Source organism: Heterocephalus glaber, unplaced genomic scaffold (assembly GCF_053883595.1).
Source record: "Heterocephalus glaber isolate CG9 unplaced genomic scaffold, H.glaber_assembly_v1.0 deba00001457, whole genome shotgun sequence".
Classification (NCBI taxonomy): domain Eukaryota; kingdom Metazoa; phylum Chordata; class Mammalia; order Rodentia; family Bathyergidae; genus Heterocephalus; species Heterocephalus glaber.
The window spans coordinates 9,792,058-9,815,521 of record NW_028258305.1 but is presented as its reverse complement, the minus strand read 5'-3'; positions in this window follow the sequence as shown (position 1 = coordinate 9,815,521).

The following is a 23,464-nucleotide window of genomic DNA, read 5'->3' as shown; positions in this document are numbered from 1 at the left end:
TTGGCAATCAGGCCAGCAGACACTCATGTTTAGGAACATGTAAGAAGTCTTTTCCTAGGAAATAATTACTTTGGGTTACTTGGTGCAACAGCATCTCAATGCCATTGTCAAGTGTCTCATGTCACAGGTAAAGGTGGTCTGAGAGTTATCCTCAATCAATTAGTTTCCACGTGAATTATTTCCTAGGTCAATCAATCATTTCAAGCAAATGCTGTGACTGGGGTTCACTGTGCTAAATAAATTAGTACACATGGTGCCAATTCCGTGTCTTATTTTCTCAGCTAGGTAAGGTATCTTAAGGAGAGATATTGTTTTCCACTCTAATTAGTTCCTTCTTATTATGACTGACATTACCATTACTATATTATGATTATTAGTCATAGTAGATAAACTTTGCTATCAGTTCATTATAAATTATGCTTCAACTTCTAGCCACAGTGCTGTTCTGTTTCCAATTATCCGAGGAGCACAAATCTAAAAGGATCTGGAGAATGTGCCATCAATATTTCTCCAGGTATCTGGGCCACTTGATGTTGCCAAACAGGACAGCAGCCCCCCATCTTGCTTCCATGGGGAGGGAAGCAGCTTTCAGTGTGTGTGCCACCTCTGACATGATGTCACATGGAATAAGATGATGTCATGTGGTGACAAGGGCCAGTAGGAATAAAATGAGGAAATTCTTCTTGAGCGGATCAAGCAGCTAATGACAACTTCAGCACTTACTCTGATTCTTAAGGAAATTATTATTCTTGAGTACCAAGATGAAGAAATAGAGCCAATTACCTTAGTTCATCTGACAGGTTACCCTCAACAGACACTCAGCTCTATAATATGGGGCCATTTTTGTCCTTAGTACAATAATAAAAAGGCATAGAAGTGATGACTGAGAAAATTCGACCCTTTCTAGAAATCCTTGAAAAGTATTAATAAGAAAGTCTTCTTGTGGCTGAAAGAGAATGTAGGGCAGAGGCATCATGTTGGTGTTGTCTGCTTTTCTTTCCTTCGCTGAATTTAGAAAAGAGCACTTACCCATAACTTCAGATAGCTGAGAAACTGAAAAGGTTTTCCAAAACTTGGAACATTGGCTATAAAATGCATTTAAAAGTTTATTGCCAAAGTTTAAGCAAAATGCCACGAAAGCCTCAACCAATCCTGTGTGCTAACCAGGTGGCAACCTGAAGTGTTGAGACCTATTTGGGACTAGGACCAAAGTGTAGAGTTATACCAGAGTTCACAGTTTACCAGGAGTTTCATCTTGCTTCTTCCTGGAAACAATCAACTCTCTGGATATCAGCATTGCTGGCATTTTAGACTGGACAGTTCTTTGTTATGGGGGCTGTGCAGTGCATTGTTGGATGGTTAACAACACCCTTGGCCTGGGCCCACCATATACCAGTAATATTCTCCCAGGTGGGACAAACAAAAATAAATGTTCCCAGACACTGCCAAATATTCCATGGAGGTAGAGGGAGTGCTAAAATTGTCCCCAATGAAGAAGCTTCACACTAAACAGTGACCTCTTGGGATACAGAAAAAATGCCTGATTCACCTATACAGTCACCCTAGTACAGGGGAAATGCTGGCAGAGGGTAAATGTTCAACAAAGTTTAACTATAATTATAGAAGAGTGCAAAAGTGACTTTGGCTGAGGTTCAAAGGGATTTCTTTTGCTCTTTATCTAAAAGAAGCAAATGATGGTACTTAAGCATTCTGGCCAGTATTACAGAAAGACCAATGTGAAAGATCTCTCATGTTTATTTAAATTAAAACACCACTGTTTCTGTCCAGGAAAATTCTGCTGAATAACAGAGCAAAGGGTGCTTGGACAGAAGAAAAGAAAAAAGCACATAGATGACTTAATTGTGGAGAAGTTAAAAAAAATCTTTGCCAAGTAATGAAATTATTAATTGCAATTCATGTCAGTTTTTGCGACAGGCATGTGAATAGATGGACAGGCTGTTAATTCTGGAAAGAACTGTACACTTTAAAATGAGCCATTGCTACAGGAATGCCGTATGTGAGGATTTGCAGAAGGATATACCGCTGTAACTTCATGGGATGGTGACAGGGAAGCTTCGATACCTTCAGGCCAGAAGTAGCTTGCAGATCAAAAGGGCATCACATTCCCCACATGTCATTGTCCTCTGAAAGATCAAACTCTCATTATGTGCCTGATGCAATATCTTCTATTTGAGGAAGTTTATATATTTCTGTCTTTTAAAATATAGGCAGCTACTTCCTTCTTTCCACAAATGCTTTTATCAGTTTTGAGTTACAGAGATCTATTTTGAGATGAACACATTGAACAAAACCTTCATCCGTGTGTGCGTGTGTCTGTGTGTGTGTTTTTATTTCCCAACATGGCGGTAGGAGCTTATGCCCGCTATCTGCATAAGTCTTTTGTGTATTGCTAATGGAGTGCTGGAATTGTAGCAGCCCTGAGCAGGGAATACATGTGAGCAACAATATGCTGAGAGACCCCTCGGTGGAATCTAATCTGTTCCAGCTCATGCACTCCTCAGAAACTATTTAACTTTCATTAAACTGTGTTTGATATCAGCTAAATAGGATGCATACGGCTCCAATATAGCTCATATGGTTGCATTCATTCGATCACAGCAGTGCTTTTTTCTTATATTTTCCCCCACTTGTGTCAGTACCGGGTATAGCTGGGTAAATAGGAGACCTTTGAAGATGTAGTTAGTACTCAGATTTCTTTATTCTTTTGTGCTCGTTTCTTAGTGTTGAAACAGTGATTCATGTATGTGGCAGACAGCCTCCATTAATTTCATGTAATGTAGCTTTTATCTCGTAGCTGGGACAACTATCTTCAGCATTCTGTCGCTCTTGCATCCCCTGCTCTGTCCGAAGTCCCCTTTGCATTTCCTCTGACACCCTCCATACCTCCTCTTTCTTCATGGAAAATATGTTCATTTCCAGCCACTGCTTTTCTTCTGTTTGTTTGTTTTACAGGGTAAGAACAATTAAATAAACAGGTTAAGAGGAGTAAGAAAAAAGAGGAGTGAGCTGTTCAGTCTGGGCAAGCCTTTATTTCTGCAGGAGGGAAAAAGAAAAGCTACTGGAATGAAAATATTCATCCAGGCAGGAAAACATTTTTGTGACACTACCTCTTTTACACACACACACACACACACACACACACAGTCTATTCAAAAGACACTAATTTGATTATGAATTCAGCACAGTAGGCACATGCAGTTTCCCAGTTTCTAAGGAGGAAAGAGCTAGTGAATTTACAAACTAGAGCTGTCAAAAAGTTTTAATGATCAAGTATACATCACACACACACACACACACACACACATGCATGCATGCACACACATACACAGTGAGAAAGAGAAGAGCGAGTGAGACTGGGAAAATTACCAATATGTAATCAGCCAAGTAAACATCATGATTTACTTGCAAAACTTCTTTTCTCCTTAATATTGAGGAAGTGTTAAGAATTTCACCTTTAAAAATATTAAGGGGACATGGATTATAATTGTTCGATGTTATCCTCACTGATATTTTTTCAATTATGTTTTATTAAGTCCAAAGGAATAATCACCATTTTTTAGATCGCTTAAGAGAAACGACATGGGGTCCTTTGGTGCAGGGAGCCCAATTATTTAGGATATTATTTTGTGAACCTTTTTCATTTTATTAGTATACCAGAGGGTTTTCACATTCTCAAGGAGAATCCAGCTATTATTGCTTTTTCGGAAGAAATGTCTCTCTGGGGCAATTAATTCTATACATTAACACCAGTCACCATTGTGCTGTATATTATTAAAATTATAAAGGGAAAAAAGCCACATTTTATCATTCAGTTCAGAAAGGGGTCACTTGTGTGTGTGTGTGTGTGTGTGTGTGCGTGTGTGTGTGTTAGAGAATAAGCTGTTCCATGAGAAGCCCTCACATATGGGAACTTTGTAGAGCCCTAGCTGAGTTGGCTGTGGTTTTTCCACAAATGCTAATGATTTACAGAAAAGTAAAACTGGGCTGGGAAGGTGAACACATGGCAGTCCCAGAGCTCGCCTCTGACTGTCTCTGCTACACTTGAAGGATGTTATCCATTTAACTTTGTTGATGAGCACATGTAATTAAAATGCTGCGCCTTAATGTTTGATGCTGGGACTTGAAAGGGTGATTTAAAAAAATTATTTAGATAAGCATATTGACATTTTTAGTATATATTATTAATCTTATTAATAGTTTTAACAAAGTCTAATTGAAAATGCATCATCTATAATTATATTAGTCTTCATTTTAGTATATTTTTGTCAAGTAAACTAGAAAGGAGTAATTAATGTGCCACTGTTATTTACCCCTGTTTGTATTAAAGCTGGTGTTACACAATGTTAGAGATGAATATAGCCTGATTTCACTGAATACCACGGAGCAAGTGTTCAGAAGCAGTAAAATAAACAGCTGTGTTTTCTTGTACCAGGAACCTAAAAATAAAAATCAACTTCAGGATCTCACAAAAGGTGTGCAGGAGACAGAGAGGAGAAGCTGCGGTCTGCGATCCTCTGTGGCAACTGTGCAGACTTCCCTGTTCCTCCCCTCAGTGGCGGGCTCAGGGAACCCTGACTGCTCAGGAACCAGAGTCCTTGCATCTCATCAATGTAAGAGGTAAATACAGCAAGGCACACCACCATGCATTGGATTTTGGGGGTCAGAGACACTAATTTCATTGGGACAGGGCAGGGGAAATTATTTTACCTTCACCGGGGATAAATTCCAGACCAGAGACGAGCCTTCAGCATGCATCTTTTCTGTGAAAAGAGAAAACTGTAATAGTGATCCAAACAACATTGCCCTTAGGAAATCAAATTTCCAAAGTTAGTCTTGATGCTTTCCAGGCCTCCTCCTGACCCTTGATCCCCTAACACACACACTCACACACTTACACACACACGTGCACAAAAGGTATGCATGAAAATAGGTCCTTCTGGCTCCCAATACAAGTGAGGGGCAGGGAGACCACAAAGAAACAAGCAGAAGAGACTTAAGTTAATGTGGAATTGTTCACTTTAAAGTTTTCTCCCACTCTGGCTTTTATGACTCCATCTTTCTGAGGTCAGCCATTTCCTGAGGCAGGCAGGGAGAGCGCAGCACAGGGGTGTGAAATGGAGGCATGCAGGGATGGCGATGAATGGCACATCTTTTAATCAGGTGGAGCCAAGACAGTGATGGCTGGGATTCCAAAGCTGGGCTCTGGGCTTTCTCCTCAGCTCTAATAAAAAGCGTGGCATATTGGTTGCATTGGCTGCCAAGAGCTCTGTCCGTGCCCTCTCTGCAGTGGCCAACCACAAACATGCTAGCTAGGCGCTCTCAGGGGGCCCCGTGTGTGCTGTTCCTACACGGCTAACATATGTATCGACACCTGAAAGCTGCAGCCTGCCACGTCTCCAGGACCCCGCTTGCCTACCTTTGCTCCTTGGTCACCAAGGGTTAATTTTCTAATGGCTGCCTTGCTGCTGAAGCTGGCCAAGTTTTTCATCGCCTGCAGAGCACCACAAGCTGTGATTTGGAGCCAGAAAACACCATTAATTTTCTAAATAGGAAGGATCACATATGTAAACTGTCTGGTTCTGTAACGAGTCAGGCAGGTAGAAGATGAAGGAGGAGGAAGTGAATTTTTCCAGACACACAGGCCAAATAGCCCAAGCCACTGGGCAGCATACTGTGTTTGAGGGCTGGGGGGACAATGAGGGAGGGATCTCCCTCCCATCTCTAAGTCAGTTCCAATACCAACCTTCACTATTTCTACAAAAGGTCAGGTTGGTAATTTATTGGGCAGTGTTGGGAGTTTTCACATTAGACTTCATAAGAAACTTGTTTGTAAATGGAAGCAAGGATTAAGTAAAGTGCACCAGCTCAGAGACCACATAGGAGCTCAAGAGTACAAAATGATGGTGGTTAACAGTTCCAGACTTGCAGGGGACAGAGAATCAAAAATTCTCCCGATGGAAATCACTTAGGCAGCAACTTGGATATCGCAGATACCCAGGAAAGGCATTTTTGCAGATTTTGAAAAGGTATAAAAAATCTACAAAATACAAATCTGCCGAGAAGATGTAAAATCCTTCATTTCGGATTTAACATGGATGTATGCGTATGTAGAGAGAGAGAGAGAGAGAGACATTAAGAGAAGGTGTTAGAATGCCTTCTCAAGTTTGAAAAAACATTTTATCTCCTGTACAAACATTTCTCTACAGTAACTATCACTGTCACCTGAGATGCTAGAACAGTGCCAGACCTAACACCACTTGGGCTCTCCAGAAACCAGCGCTGAACTATCAATTGAGGAGACTTTCTGGGATCTTCTGGTCTCTTTCTCAGACTTTCTAACTTCCATCATCCTTGTTTCACTCCTTAACACCCAAAAAAAGAAAGAAACATACGAAAAACTCACCTGAATGTCAATTTCTCCATTTTCTATCTTATATTGCTCTTTGTGTAAAACCCAAAACATCAAAATTTGAGAGTGCATGTAAATTTCATAGCCATAGGGCTGAAGGATGCTTCTTGATTCAGGTCCTATAAAAGCACATCTTTGTGATAATTCAGCACATCAGATATATCCTAAGGAAAATTAAAGGGAAGCATACAAATAATATGGGAGGCTTTCAGAGTACAAAAATGTGTGTAAAGGCCCATATTGGGAAAGAATGACTTTTAAAAGACTGGCTGTGGGTAAATAGAGAATGGTCTACAAGGGTTCTGTGATCTCATGTATATTTTTATCTTTCTGAAAGTCAGGTAAGTTGTTCCAAAGTTTTCAGAAAAAAATAACTCCAAGAAAGAGACACTGAAGCTGGATCATGTCTATAATTCCAGAACTCTCAGAAGTTGAGGCAGGAGGACCACAAGTTTGAGCCCACATTGAGCAACTTAAGAACTTAGTGAAACTCTGAAAAATTTAAAAAAGGGCTGAGGATATAGCCCAATGGAAAGACCCTGGGTTCAATCCCCAGTACTGTTAAGGGAGAGAGAGAGGCCACATTGACAGAAAGATGAGAGACAGAGAAAGAGAGAGTGCTATGTGTATTAGTTTCCTATTAAGCAGCACAAATATACTGCCTTACAGTTCTGGAGGCCAGAAGTGTGCAATAAGCTAGCAGAAGCGAGTGGTTTCCTTTGAGAGCTGTGACAGAACTCTGTCTTTGACTCCTAAATGGTTCTCTTCTCTTTGCCCTTTCACATCAGCTTCCCTCTGTACATATCTGTCTCTGTGCCTAAATTTGCCCTTTTATAAGTCATACAGATTATTTCCAAATATGGTCACATTCTGAAATTCTGAGAATTGGGATTTCCATGTATGAAGAGGAGAGGGGACCATTTGATCAGTGACACAGTGTGAGAAAAAGAACTTCCTAAAGAACTGACGGACGTTTTCACAATGGTTACCCAGGGTACACCTAAAGCCATATTACATTGTACATGCTGACTATTTTAAAGACTTCTCAGAAGCCTTATTTCTAATAATTTATTTTAGATAATCTGATTTTGATCCTCTTCAAGATCTGCCTTATTTTCACTATCCTGGTGGGAAAACTGAGGCTTTGAAATTTAAATCATCACTAAATGTCACACAGCTGCAGACTGGAAACTCTAATCCAAGGCTTGCCTTTCTTGCTCCAATGTGTTGCCTACTAACCTACACTGCCTGCCTGTACTAACCATTAGCACATTTCACCACCAACAGTGTGGCCTGAGTCCTACCATGAAGTTACCAAAGAAGGTGACCAGTTTAATTCTATAATTATCTCCCTTAGTACCTCTAGAAAGTTTGGGGTAACAAGTGGAGCTGTTTTCTTTCCTAGTATAAGTTTCTGAGTGCACATGTGTGTGTGTGTGTGTGTGTGTGCATGCATGTGCACAAATAAGTCTTATTAGTGTTAAAATCGATAAATAAGTATAAAACTAGACTAGGACTCACCAACCTCACTATTTTTGTTACATATATATATATGTCCCACTTTGAAAGCCACATAGACACCAGGACCAAGCTAATAATTCTAGAGTTGACCCAGAGTAACCCCAAGCTGGGCATTGATGTTGGCAACAGCCAAGATGAGTACGAAACAGCCATCATTTTTCAGCTCATTTTCTCCTTTTGCCTCACCCCTTGCTTCAGGTAGAACATTATTCATTGAGAGTACTGTGGAGCTCAGTAGAGCTCGTTCTCGCTGAGATCGCCTCTCTGGTCTTCTGAAGCCTTTAAAAGGGAATGAGCCTTGGCCTCCCTTTTATGGGCTACATTATGACCTGGCTTCAAAGTGTGAAAAGAGGTTCCAAGATTCCCTTTGTGCAGTGGAGTCTCTTAATTGCACTTTTAAACACAGTGTAATTTTTGTAATTAACATTATGGTTTCAGAGGGCAGAGAAGCCCGCACTGTGCTAATTACAAACCTGCGTCTTCAGAGTGGTGGAATTTCCAAGGCCTCTGATATTGGGGTAGAATACAGTTTTTATGAAACATTTCAAAGATCCTCTGTGGGCTGTGTTCTGAGTCATCATTAGCATTTGGTAACATAAAGAAATTTTACAACATGTGACAGATTTTCTATGTGAAGGTTTTACCTGATAACTGGAAAATTTGCATAAAGAGCTTCATTAGGTCTCCTCTCACATTACTGAAAGAGTAAGAAGTATAGGGCACTCTTCGCCTAAGATTGTTCTTAGGAGCCAAGGAATTGGTGCTTTATAATAAAATTTACAGTATATTATGAAGTGGAGTTGTAATAATCTTCAATGATGTTGAAAATCAGAGCATACGTGCCTTTTAAGGAGAGGGAGAGAATATGTATCAGAATTACTGTGTAACTGAAACCTTGCAGTAAAGGTATATTGTACTGTTCTTTGCCATATAAAAGATCTAGTCTTGCCAGGCTCCCGAGTCAAGGTGAGAGCTTCATATATATAACACCAAGCGATGATAATGTGTAATTTTTTCACTCTGTGAACAGTCTGTTCATGAGAAAAATTATCTCCCTTTTACTCCAGAGGCAAGTTTATCTTACCTTTATCATTCAACCCCAATTCATCAACCAAATGTTGTGTGTGCATGTTTGTTTAAAGAACCTCATATATGTTCACACAGGTACACGCGCGTGTGCACACATACACACACACACTCTTCCAGAGATTCAACGTGCATTCTGTGCAGAGTGATCTCAGCCTCTGCAAAGAGTAGCTGGCCTTTCTTATGCTGATAATGTCAGAAATTGTGCTGTGGGGTAAGGATTGAGTCCCAAAGCCATCCATTTGCTGAAATCCTTTCACTGAGTGTAGATCAATTAAGCCAGTAATAGTGATAATTTGGGGAAAGCTTTCTGTCATGATGGGAACAAGAATTCATCATTATTCCATGCTGTCTTATTATTTCAACACCATACATATGCGGTTGGATGTATAGCAGTAGCTTGAGGCATTATCTCAGTGGGATGCATTTTCCTTCATGAGAGAGTCTTTTCTTGGCGATTATGCAGATAATGCATAGCTTTGTAATGACATCATAAATAGAATCCAAAGTCCTAAGAAACAATTAGGGAAGTATATCAATACTTCCTTGTAATCATAACATCATCTGACTTCCAGTGGGATGCCAAGTTAGCTCCCCAAGTTCCATAATAACGTACAAGCATTAATGCCTGCTTCACAATCCATCCTGGAGTCTCAGGAATCCTGGCACTGGAGACAAATTAATATGCATTTTACCCTATTGTCAATAAGAGAAATCACACTGGGGTTTTGCTTACAGAACCAAACAAATTAAACCACATGATTACAAGCTGGACCCTCTGTATATTGACCTTGGGCAAAACTAAGAAAGGGCTAAAAAATTTTAAAAGGCTGTCTCCCCTGAAAGTGAGGGACTGAAGAATCCTTGTAGCAAATTGTTACAATTTCTTTTTACAAAAAATATTTTTGAAAGTGGATTTTATGCCATTTTTTCTTGAACTGATTCTTCCAATCCAATATTCCTTTTCAGCCTAGTTTAATTCCCCTTAAAAATAAATATGCTTTTTTTCATAAGGGGACAGGGTTACTCTCTCTAATTGGTTTGAGCCATGTTAGTCACCTCATCCTAGAAGGGTTACAAAACCACACTCCAAGTGGACCTTTAAAACCACATGGTGGATTTTACAAGTTCCTTCTTCTCCTGAGAGGAGTGGGGTAATAGGAGGATTCAGTTATAGCTCTAGATTCCTTTTTCAATTTTAGGAAATGGACAAAGCCCTTCTTTCCTAATTCTTATAGCTCCAACAGAAATGGAAATTTTAGATAAATGATCAAACTTACATAGTATATTGCTTTTATTTTTACAAAATATTTGCTTCCAGCAGAGTGTATCTTAATTCACAAATGTAGAAATCTGTCATTAAGATCTGACCCAGCTGCATGGCATTGTCAAATGCAATAACGTATCTTTTAATAGTTTTATATCAAGTAAGGATATAACATATCATTAGTTTAAATGTATTTGCAAGCAATTACCCCCACCAGGATATTTGAGAATGCTCATGCAAAATTGATGAAATTCTGACATGCTTAAACATTGTTCATTTAGCTCAATTCCTTATGTATAGAAAAAATAGAATAAATAATTCTGCTGCCATTTGCAAATCACAGTTAAGCATTTTTATTCCACTCCGGGCTGCAGTGCTGCCTTTAAACTATAGCCTTTGGTGATCATTTGGAAAAAAACAGTTTCATATATGTTTAATTTTAAATAATGGACTAGATTTTTCATTCTCCTTATTATTGTTCAATGTAGTAATTTAAATATGGAGTAGATTTACTGCATGTCAGCTGCTTTTCTGCTACAAAATGGGATAAATTATTAAATGAGTAGAGGTTGTTTGACAACCAGTTTGCCAGTACTACACAAAAGAAAGACCTTTGACATTCAGCTGTCTTTTGAAAAGAATAAAGTATAAATCAATTAAGCCACTATGCTGTGGTTCAGAAATGCCATGCTATGGCTCAGTTTTGCTTTGCTTCTCAGGTGATTTTCAAAAAGCTCCACCATCACACACAGGGAACAGAATAATAGCTGTGTTGAGGTCCTATGGTGTCTTTTCTGAGTTTCTAAAACTTCCTCAACTGAAGGAGGCCCTATCCTGACATGAGAAACACACCATAGCCAACAGGTTCCTTTCTGATTTTTCTTGACTGTGTTAGTGAATATTATATACTGATTGATGTGAGAGGGTTTCTTTTCTGCTTTTGGATGTTGTGGGAATTTTTTTAATATGTTCAATCTGCCATAGTAGAGAAATCCTGTGTTGAACATCTCATCACCCTTTATGCAAGCCAGGTGAGAAATTGCATTTCAATACCTTTCCATGCTATTCTTCAATACCATATTAGCATCTGTGTAATTAATAATACTTTGAGCTCTGTCAAAATGAAATCACTTTTATTCTTCTCCAAAAGAGAATCATTTATTAACTATGTGTGATTCCCCAAATACATTTTTCTTTACTAATGTCACTAGTAACTATAGCTTCTGAAATATTAATTCATTCATCCAAAGCCATAAAGACTGGTCAAATTATTTTTTAAAAATCTCTCCATTGTGAAAAGCTGCCAGACTAGTTATTTGGAGGGTAGTGTTATATGTGCTTTTGGAGTGCTATTTCTGAGTATACCACTGCTGGAGGCAATTTAATACAAAAGCAAGGAGAATAAATCCTATAGGTAAAAAAGGAAGGGTTTTTTTCTGAAGAAAGTGAGAGTCTATCTGAAGAGAGAAGACCAGTTGGTTCACCCAGAACAATAAGTGAGGCATGAAAACTATGTAATTGGGCTAAGTGACAGAATATAATTGTAATAGGAGGTTAGAGAAAGGAGACATCAATAAAGGCTGGCAATCTACATTTAGAAAAGCTTCATGGATGACGGGTCTCATACAATGACTAAGATTTAGATGGATGGAAAGAGGGGAGGAGACTGTAGGTAAGTGGTAAAAAAAAAAAAGTCTTTCAATGTGCAAAACGTATTTAACATTTTTTCAAACAAAAGGATTCTTGAAAAGTGAGAGGAAATTAAGAATTTTGGATGCTATCTACTTTGGGAAAACCCCAAAAGTCAGTAAGAAGGAAGAAGTACTTAGTTGGGTTGCATTAAGTAGCACAGAAGCAATAATTCTTGAGCAATGGGTTGCCATGAATGATACATCAGCAGTGTTGGCAGAATGGCCAAATAGAGGAAAAATAGGTAACTAGGCCATTATTGGGCTCTTAGAGCAATCCTGTGATAAATTGATAAAATCTTAGAATGTGATTAGAAAATGGGAATGGAGATATTTACCAAGACTTCTGGCTAAGCAATAGAATACAAGGGATTGAGGGTGAGAGAGGTCCCAAACTGTCCCTGGATATGCTGAATTAGAGTAAATGAGAAATTACTTAATGATGGTACCCAATAGGTGGATCAATAAAAGCAATATGTTTCCTAAGGGAAATATCAGGGAGGGGAGGAAAATTCACAATTATTTGTTATGTTCACTTTTTAATCACCTATGTAGGCATACAATGGGGCAATAGTAATTTTACACTTATGTCCCCCACAGCTAATGCTGCAAAGCAGTCATTTCAGCCTTATTCTTTACCATCTACCTACATGGAGCCTCAGAATCCTGCTCACCATTGAATTCCTGGCAGCTATTACAAATTAAACAGTATATAAATACATACATACACACATACCCATAGTAATACTTCATCCCTAATTTTAGCAGAAATGTGGCTTGATACCGTATTTAAAAAGAGCCATTTATGATGATACATGCTTGTATTCCTAGCACTATGGAAGGCTGAAACAAGAGAATCCAAGTTCCAGCCCAGCCTGAGCAATTTAAAGACTTAGTAAGAAATCTGTCTCAAAATAAATTATTTAAAAAGTCTGGGGATATAGCTCAGTGTAAAGGCCCTGGGTTAATCCCCAGTATCACAAAATTGTAGAGGTACATAGCATATCATGATATAATGTTTAAGAGGAGATGTAAAATTCAGAGAAACCACATTCATGCATAATATACCTTTACTAGCAAGATCTCCATACAACCAGAATGCTTAAAGATTAGGGGAAGTTCCTCAGTTAATTCAAGCCAACAGATGATATCCTAAGATCATGAAAGACTAACTCCACCAGAAAATCATAACACTAAAATAAAAGCAAAATCCTCCCCTACTGTTTCTCACCGTGAGTAACATTAGGAAAAAATGTAGTTTGATTTCTAGGTGGCCTCAAGAAATAAGCACCTGGTGAAGGACCTAAAGCTAGAGAAAAAAGGGTGAGTGGGAACAATAAGTTGGAGACAACTCCAGTATTTGGAGAAGAGGAAACTGTGAGGAAATTTAGTAATAGGTTTCAAGTTATTCTACATAGGCAGTGCTAACCAACTGTTCTCCATCTTTCTTCTGGGCAAAACAGAAGGAGATGCACTGAACTGCAGGATGAGGGATTTAATCTAGACCTAGAAAGAGTGGTTTGATAGTAAGTCTTGTTAAGTGTTGGAGCCAAGGCTGCAGGCAGCTCCATTCCTTGGAGGACTTTATAGAGGACTCACACACAGGCCCTTGGGACCCACGAGCATAAGCACTGCTTAGCAGTAAAGGTTTAGGCCCACTGAGCTCTCTTCCAGCCACAGTAGCTAAGATTCCCGTGTGTCCACCCAGGCCTCCCAGGTCATGTAGAGCTGTTCTGGGGAACAAAGAGAAAGTGGGCTGTTCCCTAGCATGCAAACTTTCAACCATGTTTAACAAGGTGCCAGGAAAATCAAGCAGCCTGACCATGGATTCCCAAGCCTCCTGCCTTGTTAAATCCAGTTTATGGCTTACACAAAACCACTCTGTCTAAATTTGCTTCTTTCCTATAAATGAAATGGGGTACATTTAGTATTCCTAAGAGACTAGTACGTTGGCCAAGTTTATGCTGCCTATGGATTTGTTAAAAAATGGGTTTATTTTTTGCCAAGCAGGGGTACCCACAGTGAGAATCCAGAGACAGGCAGCATGTGAAGCTCTGGGCCCACTAACTGATATATGCTAGAATTGTTGGCATGCATCCAATCCTTTGTTTTCTCCCTCCTCCTGTTGCCCTTTTCTATAAAAATAGATGTACAGAAACAGACTGAACATGAAATTTACAAATTCATATTACTTCTTACACTGTCTTTTTCTCATGAGGTCTAAATAGATGACTTTTGTAATAATATTTAAAGGTAAAGGCTTACAATATTTTTGTATTCTTTAAGTTCATGCCTTGCACTTACCATTGCTTAACAAATGTTTACTGAAGAGTGACCAAGAGTTCTATTTTTCACTCTTCTACAACTCACCTAGAAGTTCCCTCCAAAGGACAAGCACTTCAGCAAGTACTTTGCTCTCCTTGTAAAATGAGTCATCAATCCTGCCAACATCTAAGTCCATTTCCTCTCCCCAGCAAAGAATCAGATGTCCTTAAGGGCAGAGAGAATGACACGTCCATGTTGTACAAAGCTGGACATGACCTTTACTCCTTTCGAGTGCTTGGAGACAGTTACTGGGTCCTCTTCTTCATATTCCCAAAGTTGTTTTATATAATACTTTGAGCACCATGTATTCCACAAGTATCTCTTAAACAAAAACAAAATACACAGAACATAATTAATGAAGCATAGTAGTTAAAAGGCATGGACTCTGGAAGTAGACTCAAATCTCAGGCCTGCCATTTACTGACTGTATTACCCTGGGCAAAATAGTCGAAACCTCTTTGTGCTTCAGTTTTCTGAGAACAGATTATTATACTACCCACCTCAGAGAATAATTATAAGGATTAACTATTTTATTACGCAGGGCACTTAGAATAGTGTCCAATGGGTGTTAAGCACAGAAGAAATGCCACATAAATAAAAAGATGTTGGAGCTCAGAATATGCTTTCCGGTATTTCTGGTATTATAAACCAACTAGTTAAAGTATTTGGCATCTCTGCTTGATGTTACCTGTTTGCTCTATGCCCAAAACACCAGAAAAACAAAGTACCTAGTAGCAGCAAGCCCCATGCAGAGTCATAAATCATGGAAATGCTTTGAAAGCTCATATTGGAAGCAAGGACAGAAAGAGAAACAGCTTGGTTGAATAAAATGGAAAAGATGAACCAAAATGATTCATCCTGTTATTACTGAATGTCCAAAGATCCACCTGAAATTAGAGTCAGCATTTTCTATTTTCCCCCAAATGGAGAAAAGTTTTCACTGTTGATTGACACTGGTTTCAATGAGTCTCCTAAATGGTGAATCTAAAAGTAACACTGGTAGCAACCAGAGCATTAGCTCTCAGACCTGGGAGATACACACTGTAGAAATGACATACAAGTGGCATGTGTACTTCTGTTTACTTTTCCCATGCAGACATGACCCTGTTTCTCAAGCTTCAAACGTCACCTCACAACTCAGTACTGCAGATAGCCCCCCTCACTTCAACTGAAATTGAAAAGAGGGGAAAGAAATTAAATGATTCAAAACATTGTCTCTAGGTCGGTGAAGCAACATGCTAACTGCTCTCAGATACCAGATCCAAATAGGCCCAATTCCAACAAATAACTACTATGTGGCACTTCTGAACCTCCAAGGCAGGAAATTCTGCCCCACTTTAAATTATAGCCCATTTACTAAGGTATATTTATCTTGAGACAGAAATACTTATTTTTAAAAGGTACTGTATAAAAACATATTCCTTCAGCCTAGGTTATGTCTCTATGGAAGGTTGGGCATGGTGTTCACTTTGGAGTTCAGCAGTATAGTATATAGTTCCAGTCTTCAGGAAACTAACAAGCAAGTTGAGAAAGCAATATTTACAGAAATAAAACTCAGAAAATAATTCAAAATGGCTTATGATAATAAAGTATTAAATTTGTAATTTAGGCAAGAAGAAAGTTTTAGAGAATGGAGTTTCACATGGATCAGAATAGTAAGGAGAGAAATAATAGTCACTGAGTATGACATGGCTCATGTGTGATGGCTGATGTATGAATTTGAAAAGGGAAAAATATGCTTAGAGAATGAAGTGATAGAGGTGTACCTCAACTACAGATCTGATCCTTTCTTGTGACCAATCAAGTCTAGGATCTTCCCATCGTAAAATCCCACCAATCCAAAAGCTTTCAAGGACTTTGTGTTCCTAAGAGAACAGAAAGGTAAGCTTACACAAGGCTACAGGAAACATCTACTGACCACAAGCATCTGTGCCAAAAGGTTCTCCAGAAAAGAAGCACAACAAAGAGTCAACCAACCAGTCTTGATTGTACAAACTCTCACAACTCTTTTTTAAAGTATTGCTTCAAGAGAAAAGGTTAAATGAGGTTTGAGTGCAGTGTAATAAACCTTCACTGTTCATAAAGCTCAGAGTGATAAATGTATGTATGGTTACTGTATAAAAATATTGGGGTCAAAAGCCAAAGATCTCTGAGGTTAAGGTTTTTTTACATGGATAGGTGAAGGACCTCAAATTGTCAAATTTCAAGAAAATGGCAGCTTGTCAGTCAAAGGCACAATCTGCTCCAGCTCACCAGAGAAGCTCATTCCCAAACTCCACTCAGCTAGATGTTATAAACATTCTAGCTGTGATATACAGCACAGTATGGCATGTAATTTGTTTGGTTCCAAGAGACTAAGACAAGGGTTTGGAAGGTTCACTGCCTTGTAAAAGAGATATGCCTGGCTGCAGGTTTTCACATTTGTAAATAAAAAATACCTTATTCTTCAATAATAGGACATCCAGGGGACAGGCATGAGTTGGTATCCACAGACTAGCTAAGAAATGATTCCAGCTACTTCAGTATGTACCAGTGTCCCCAAGTTTTACTTGTTTTACAAGGAGCCACCAACACACAGTCCCAGAAGAAAAAAGTAAGGCTCTCTCATGAATAACTTTGGCCTATGAAATAATTTGTGCCACATGTTTATAAAAAGCAAAATGTGGAATCCCACAATGATGAGAAGGTTGTGTACGGCATCATGAGGCCCATTTTTACTTCAGGTCCAATCTAAGATTTATCCTGCTAGTAAAAATCCTCAAATCACACAAACCCTCTCTTTTTTTCCCCTGGGGCTGGGCAAAAGAAAACAAATGGTATGGGTATAAGGAGAAAGGGAAATAAAGCAACTTTGAATAATTAATTGCATAGAACTCCTAGAGTGTCTTTAATAAAAGCAAAAGCCACTTTAGAAAATCTGTTGATATGGACTTCTCTTTGAAATCTAAATTTTGAGTCATTGATGTTTTAGAGATTAAGAATTCTTTCTAGATAGCAAGAAAAGTCATACTAAGAGGAAGTGAAAAATCAACCTTTGTTTTTGAGTACCTATTATGAACTGGACGCCAGCTCAAGCTTTTTGCAAATGCCATCTCATTTAGTCCTCACAGAAGCCTACAAGTACAGGCTCAGAAAGACTTAGTGCCTTGCCTGAATGTAGGTAGTTTGTAAGCATCTATGGTAGGATGCCAGAGAAAGTTGACTCCAAAGCCTGTGTTCCTAATTATACTTTATATCACTTTGGCACTGCGGTTGCACTGACTGCTATTTCCACAACCAACCCCTCCAACCTGGTATGGAATATAAAACATGAGCAGGACCCAAATGATGCAAAGATAAGAAGTCAGAACCATAATGAAAAAAAGGAATTTTCAAAAATACATTTGGAAATAAACATTATAACCCTGTAAATTATCAATAGTTTGCTATATGGATTTATCATTTAATTTACTATATGGTTAACAAAATATAGTTCAGAGTTTCAGCATTCATTCCCAATTCTTTCTTTCATTGTCTTTGTTATACAAGGACATAAGTAGACTCCAACTGACTATTTAAAATCAAGGTACAGGAGCCATGACATTGAGATGGTCAGATAAACAGCATATTTTATAATTTGTTTCACACTTTTGAGCAGGTTTCTGGCTGAGAAAGGCTGAGCACAAAATAGGATTAATTCACTTTTATCCATCCACTAAAAGGTCATAAAGAAATTCTCCTATGTTATATTCAAAAAGTTTTATCTTTCATATTTAAGAATATGCTGCACTTGGAATTGATTCATACCATGTATGTTGTAAGAATCAAGATTCACATTTTTTCTTTACAGATACTCCATGATTATTTTTTCCGTTTCATTGCAATGGCATTTTTATAGTAAGTCTAACAATAAGTAGAATGACTTTTGATGTCTGATAGTATAAATCTTCCAACTTCTTCATGATTAGCTATTCTTTCCATGTGCATTTCCCTATAAATTTTAAAATCATCTTGCTAATTTCTATTTTAAAAATCTGCCAAATTTTCATTGGTGTAGCACTGAATCAATAGGTAAACTTGGAAAGAACGGATATATTTACACTGTTGAGTCTGTCAGTCCCAAAACATGACTAATTTAATTTTTTTCAATAGTTTAAAATGTTCCTTATAAAAACCTTATAAATCTTTTATCAGATTTATTTTGAGTAGTTGATGGTTATACCAAATGGCATCATTCTTTACATTTTAATTTCCCCTAGTTTATTGCCCTATTCTTAGAATTAGACAATTTAGGGTCCTTAATCAATACATGCGAAGAAAAAAAAAAAAACCTTAACCTCAGAGATATTTGGCATTGGATTCTAACTTTTTTTTCCAGTAACCATACATACATTCATCACTTGGAATTTTATGAACTGTGAAGGTTTATTACATTGCACTAAAAACTCAATTGATTTTTACTACATTCACTTATTAATTTTAATATTTTCTTCAGTTCTTTTGGATTTTCTACATACAAACTCATGTTGCTTGTGAATAATGGCAGTTTACTTCCTCCTTCTTAATTTGTATGTCTTTTAATTTTTTTTTCTTCTTATTGTCTTGTCTATGACTTCTAGTGCAATGCAAAATGGAATTGAAGAGACTGGATTTCCTTGTTTCCTCAATCTGAGGGGAAATCCTGTAATATTTCACAATTAAGTGTAAAGATCACTGTAGTTGTTTTCTATATTCTTTTTAATAGACTAAGAAAATGTTATGTTATCATGAAAGATTTAGATTTTTCTAATGCTATCTCTTCATTTATTAAAACGATTTTGATTTTTTTCCCCGTGTGTTCTTTTAAGGCAGTGATTTTCACCTTCAAATCAGCATTGCTTTCTTGAGATAAACTATTGTTAGTTATTATGTATTTTCCTTTTCATATGTTGTCCATTATGATTTGCTAATATTTTGTTAAGAAGTTTTGCAGTTGACATCATAGAATGAGTTGGAAATGTCTCACTTTTTTTCTATTTCTCCAATTGATTTAAGATTGATTTTATTTCTCCTTTAAACAATTGAGAAACTTCACTCAGAAGTTGTCTGAACATAGACCTTCATGTAATATTGTGTTCAATACGAGGTTCAATTTCTGTAATAGATCTGGCAATATTCATATTTTTATTTCTTCTTGAGTCAGTTTTGATAACGTGGTAATTGTGTATCTCATTTAAAATTCTTGAGAAGAAGGCTGCTTTGCCCTGAGCACATGGGGTGCAGGGGGCTCCTACCTAGTTTCCTGGACATGTGGAGTTTGGGGACCTAGCCAGTCCACAAACTTGTGGCCTGAAAGCAGCAACCCCAGAAATTGGAAGCTAAGGCAGAGCTTTAGGTTGAAAACCCATGGCCTTGGTCAGTGTCTACGTAGATGGGCTGCATCGATAAACAAAATGTGTGTTTTTTGTGGTTTCTTATTATTGAATAAATAACTAGTATATAAATTTTATTCTGGTTAATGAATCCTTTTCTGATTTGTCATATCTATTGAACCTAATTCAAGCTTAAATTTTTAGAAATTATATTTGTTCTTAGATTTTTATTTAGTATAAATATTATTTTTCTAATAAAAATCTTCATTATATATTCTATTTTCTTGATTAATAAACATGGATTATTTAAAGCCTTGTCAAATTGATACCTATATTATCTGCATTTTTATCTGTTTTTATCTTTTCGTTGAGATATAATAGGTATACAATAAAATACATCTATTTAGAATGCACTATTTGATAGCTTCTAACATCTACACTTGATCTTAGCCAAAAGGTCAAAAAGTGATGGTTTTAACATCTATGAACCCTTAAAAAATCATTGTCATCATCAAGCTAATAAATGTACCCATCACCAACAAAAGTTTCTTCCTGCCCCTTTGTCATCATTTCTGTTTCTACTTATACCTATCTTTATCCTCAAAACCATTTACTTACTTTCTACCTCTAAAGATTAGTTTGGATTTTTAAATGTTATATAGTGTATACTATTTTTGTCTGGATTCTTTAATCTAAATTATTATGAGATTCATCCACATGGTACCATACATCAACAGTTCACTCCCTTTTATTGATCTAATATATGGATATACCATAATAATTTATGTACTCATATATTGTGACTATTTCATTCTAATAATGATGTCTTCTCAAGAGCAGGTGCCTTGTGTTGTTATTGTTATTTTGACAAAGTCTAATTTATCAATTTATTCTTTTATGTATCATTCTTTTGATATTCTAAGAAATCTCTTTTAAGTCAAGGCCACAAGGACTTCCTTCTGTATTCTAGAGTTTTAGTAATTTTAGGTATTAGATTACCTATCTGAACTTAATATTTACATATAAATATGTATATTAATAGCATCATTTGGTCATCTTGGTACACAGAATTGTCTGTACACCTTTGTCAAACCTAAGTACTTAAATGCATGTGGGTGTATTTCTTGACTCTCCCTTCTCTTCTACTTGTCTTTTTTGTCATTCCTCATACCAGGGATCAGCAAACAACTACTGGTAGGGCAACCATGGTCCACTGCTTATTTATGTGCAATCCATGTGCTAAGAGTAGTTTTCACATTTTAAAAAGGTCAAAAAAATCAAAAGAACTCTTTTGGATGACATGTAAAAATGATATAAATTCAAATTTCAATGTCTTTAAATAAAGTCTTATTGAATTTGAAACTCAGCCACAGTCATTCTTTTACATATTGAGTAATTCATACGGCATGTATTCATAGCAGAGTTGAGTAGTTGTGACAGAGATAGTATGGCCCACAAAGCCTAAAATATTTACTAGCTGATCCTTTACCTCAGAAATTTGTCTATTCCTGCTTTACATCAATATCATATTGCTATAATTACTGTAGCATTGTAATAAGTCTCGAAATCAGAGAGTATTGGCTTTGTAACTCTTTTCAAAGTTGTTTTGGCTATTCTAAAACCTTTTAATTTCCATATCAAATTTGGAATCAGCATTTCAATTTCAATAAGGCCATTGTGATTTTAATTGAAATTGAATCAGATATATGCATGAATCTGGGGAGAAATAGCCTCTGAATTCCATCAAGTCTTCTCACCTGTGGACAAGCCAAGCCTCACTTTGCTTTGGCTTTCTGTTCTTTCACTCAGCAGTGTTGCAGTTTGAAAGCAGAGGTGATCACGGGCAGAAATGTTCCTATCGTTCCATCTGGATTTCATGAGAATCAGCAACAGATTTCCTCTGACCTATGTTCCAACATGTATCTCACTTTCTCTGGGGGGAAAAAGTAGAAGAAAGAAAAATGGATTCATTCACATAAGTTTGTTTGCCAGGTTTTAGTTTTTCCTTTGAATCTAATCACAAAATCCAAAATACACAAGAACTATAAACTTTCCAGTCTTAGATATGAAACGTCAAGGTGGGAAATATAAACATTCTGTTTAAAATGTAGCCCTTCTTTCCTAATGTGGCAAATTATTTTTTTGGATGGCAAATTATGAGCCTCGCTCAATGTGTTTCCTAGTATATCATTGGGAACACCCATTTCATGGTTAATGAAGACATTCCACCAGTCAGCCAGCCACTGTTTAGAATAAAATTGTTACCTTGTATATCAATAAATTATGATTATAACAGCAATAATTTCCTTAGAATAGCTTGTTGTCATGATAAAAGGGCTTGTTTCCTGTGGGTGATCATCAGCTGCATTCTGCTTCACCTCTACTTTCAAACAGCAGTGGAAGTATGAGAGAAGCCTTGACATTTCTGGGTACTCTGCAAATCCTCTAAATCTGTTCTGAAATTAACTTCTCATCTAATCACCACTTCTGCACACAGATAGCCTTGGAAGGAAAGGACCTCTTCCCCATATGGGCCAAAGACTGGCCAGCCTGGGATTTGGCTGCCTTACAGACCAAGTGTGATAACTAAACTTGTTTGGAAAGAGGATAAGATTTGCTCTGTCACCACAAAGGTGACCCTTTTGAAGGAAATATTCTTTTGTGTCCAGTTCAAATTTTCCTTCACTAATTTTCATTCTATCATTCAAAATTGGATCTCCTAAAAACAAGTCTTCTTCCTTATGGATGGTTTTCAACATTTCAGACTTTCTCAAAAATTCTAAATTCCTCTTAGCTGTGGCTGGATCTAGTTATATATATTTATCTTCAGATTAGTAGTAGAAGAATTGATATTTGTTTTATCATCATCAGGAAATTTCTTTCTAAAGCACTTACTGGTGCCTCAGATCTGCAACATTCACATCAGATTTTGGTTGGTGGATTCTGGGCCCATGGTTCTTAAGGAGATAAGAGCCATTTGAAATAGCCTCATCAATTGAATTAGATGCCTGCTGCAATTTCAGCAAATAAAATAACATAGAAGGAAAAGAGGGAAAAATAGTACATTGTTAGTCTGACTTCTTTATATACTTCAATCAAAATATAGTTATCAGGTGAGCTAGGTTATCAAAATCACAAGAGAACAAAGAAAAGGGGAATGCTACATGCCCATGCTGATACTTCATTGCTTAGGAGAAGTTAAATGACCAATTGGATAACTTTTGATCTTCTTTCAACTTCGGAGACATCAGAATAGAAGACTAAGTTAATGAGAAAGAGATGAGATGAGATAAGATCATCTGCAAACTGCCTCAGCCTTACGTCCTCCATTCCACCTTGTTTTGGACTGTAGCTATTCTCTGCCCACCATTTCTCCATCCCTGCTTCCATGCACGCCCTTTTCTCAGGCACCTTTATGTCACATCTTCCTGCTATGCTGCTCTCCAGCCTTCTCTACTGTAGTCTCCCCACTATCAGTCTTGCCAGCTTCAAATCCATTATCCAATCGGAAGCCAGTGTGACCTTTTGGAAGCCTAAATCATATCACTTTCTTACTTAAAATGCTAAAGGGCATATATGCTGATGCACTGAATACCACTGAAAGTTTTCCTGTATCTGAGTAACTTTCCATATTAGATTACATATTAAGAACGCTTTCTAAAGTGGAATTGACAAAAGTAAAGCTTGTACTCCCAGATCCTTCTGGAACTGGGAGAACAGGTGTGTATCTTGATTTCTAACTATCAGAATATACTGACAGAGATGTGGTTTGGGGCTGAGCAATATGAAAAGAAGTTTCACACAGAGACTCCTGGCA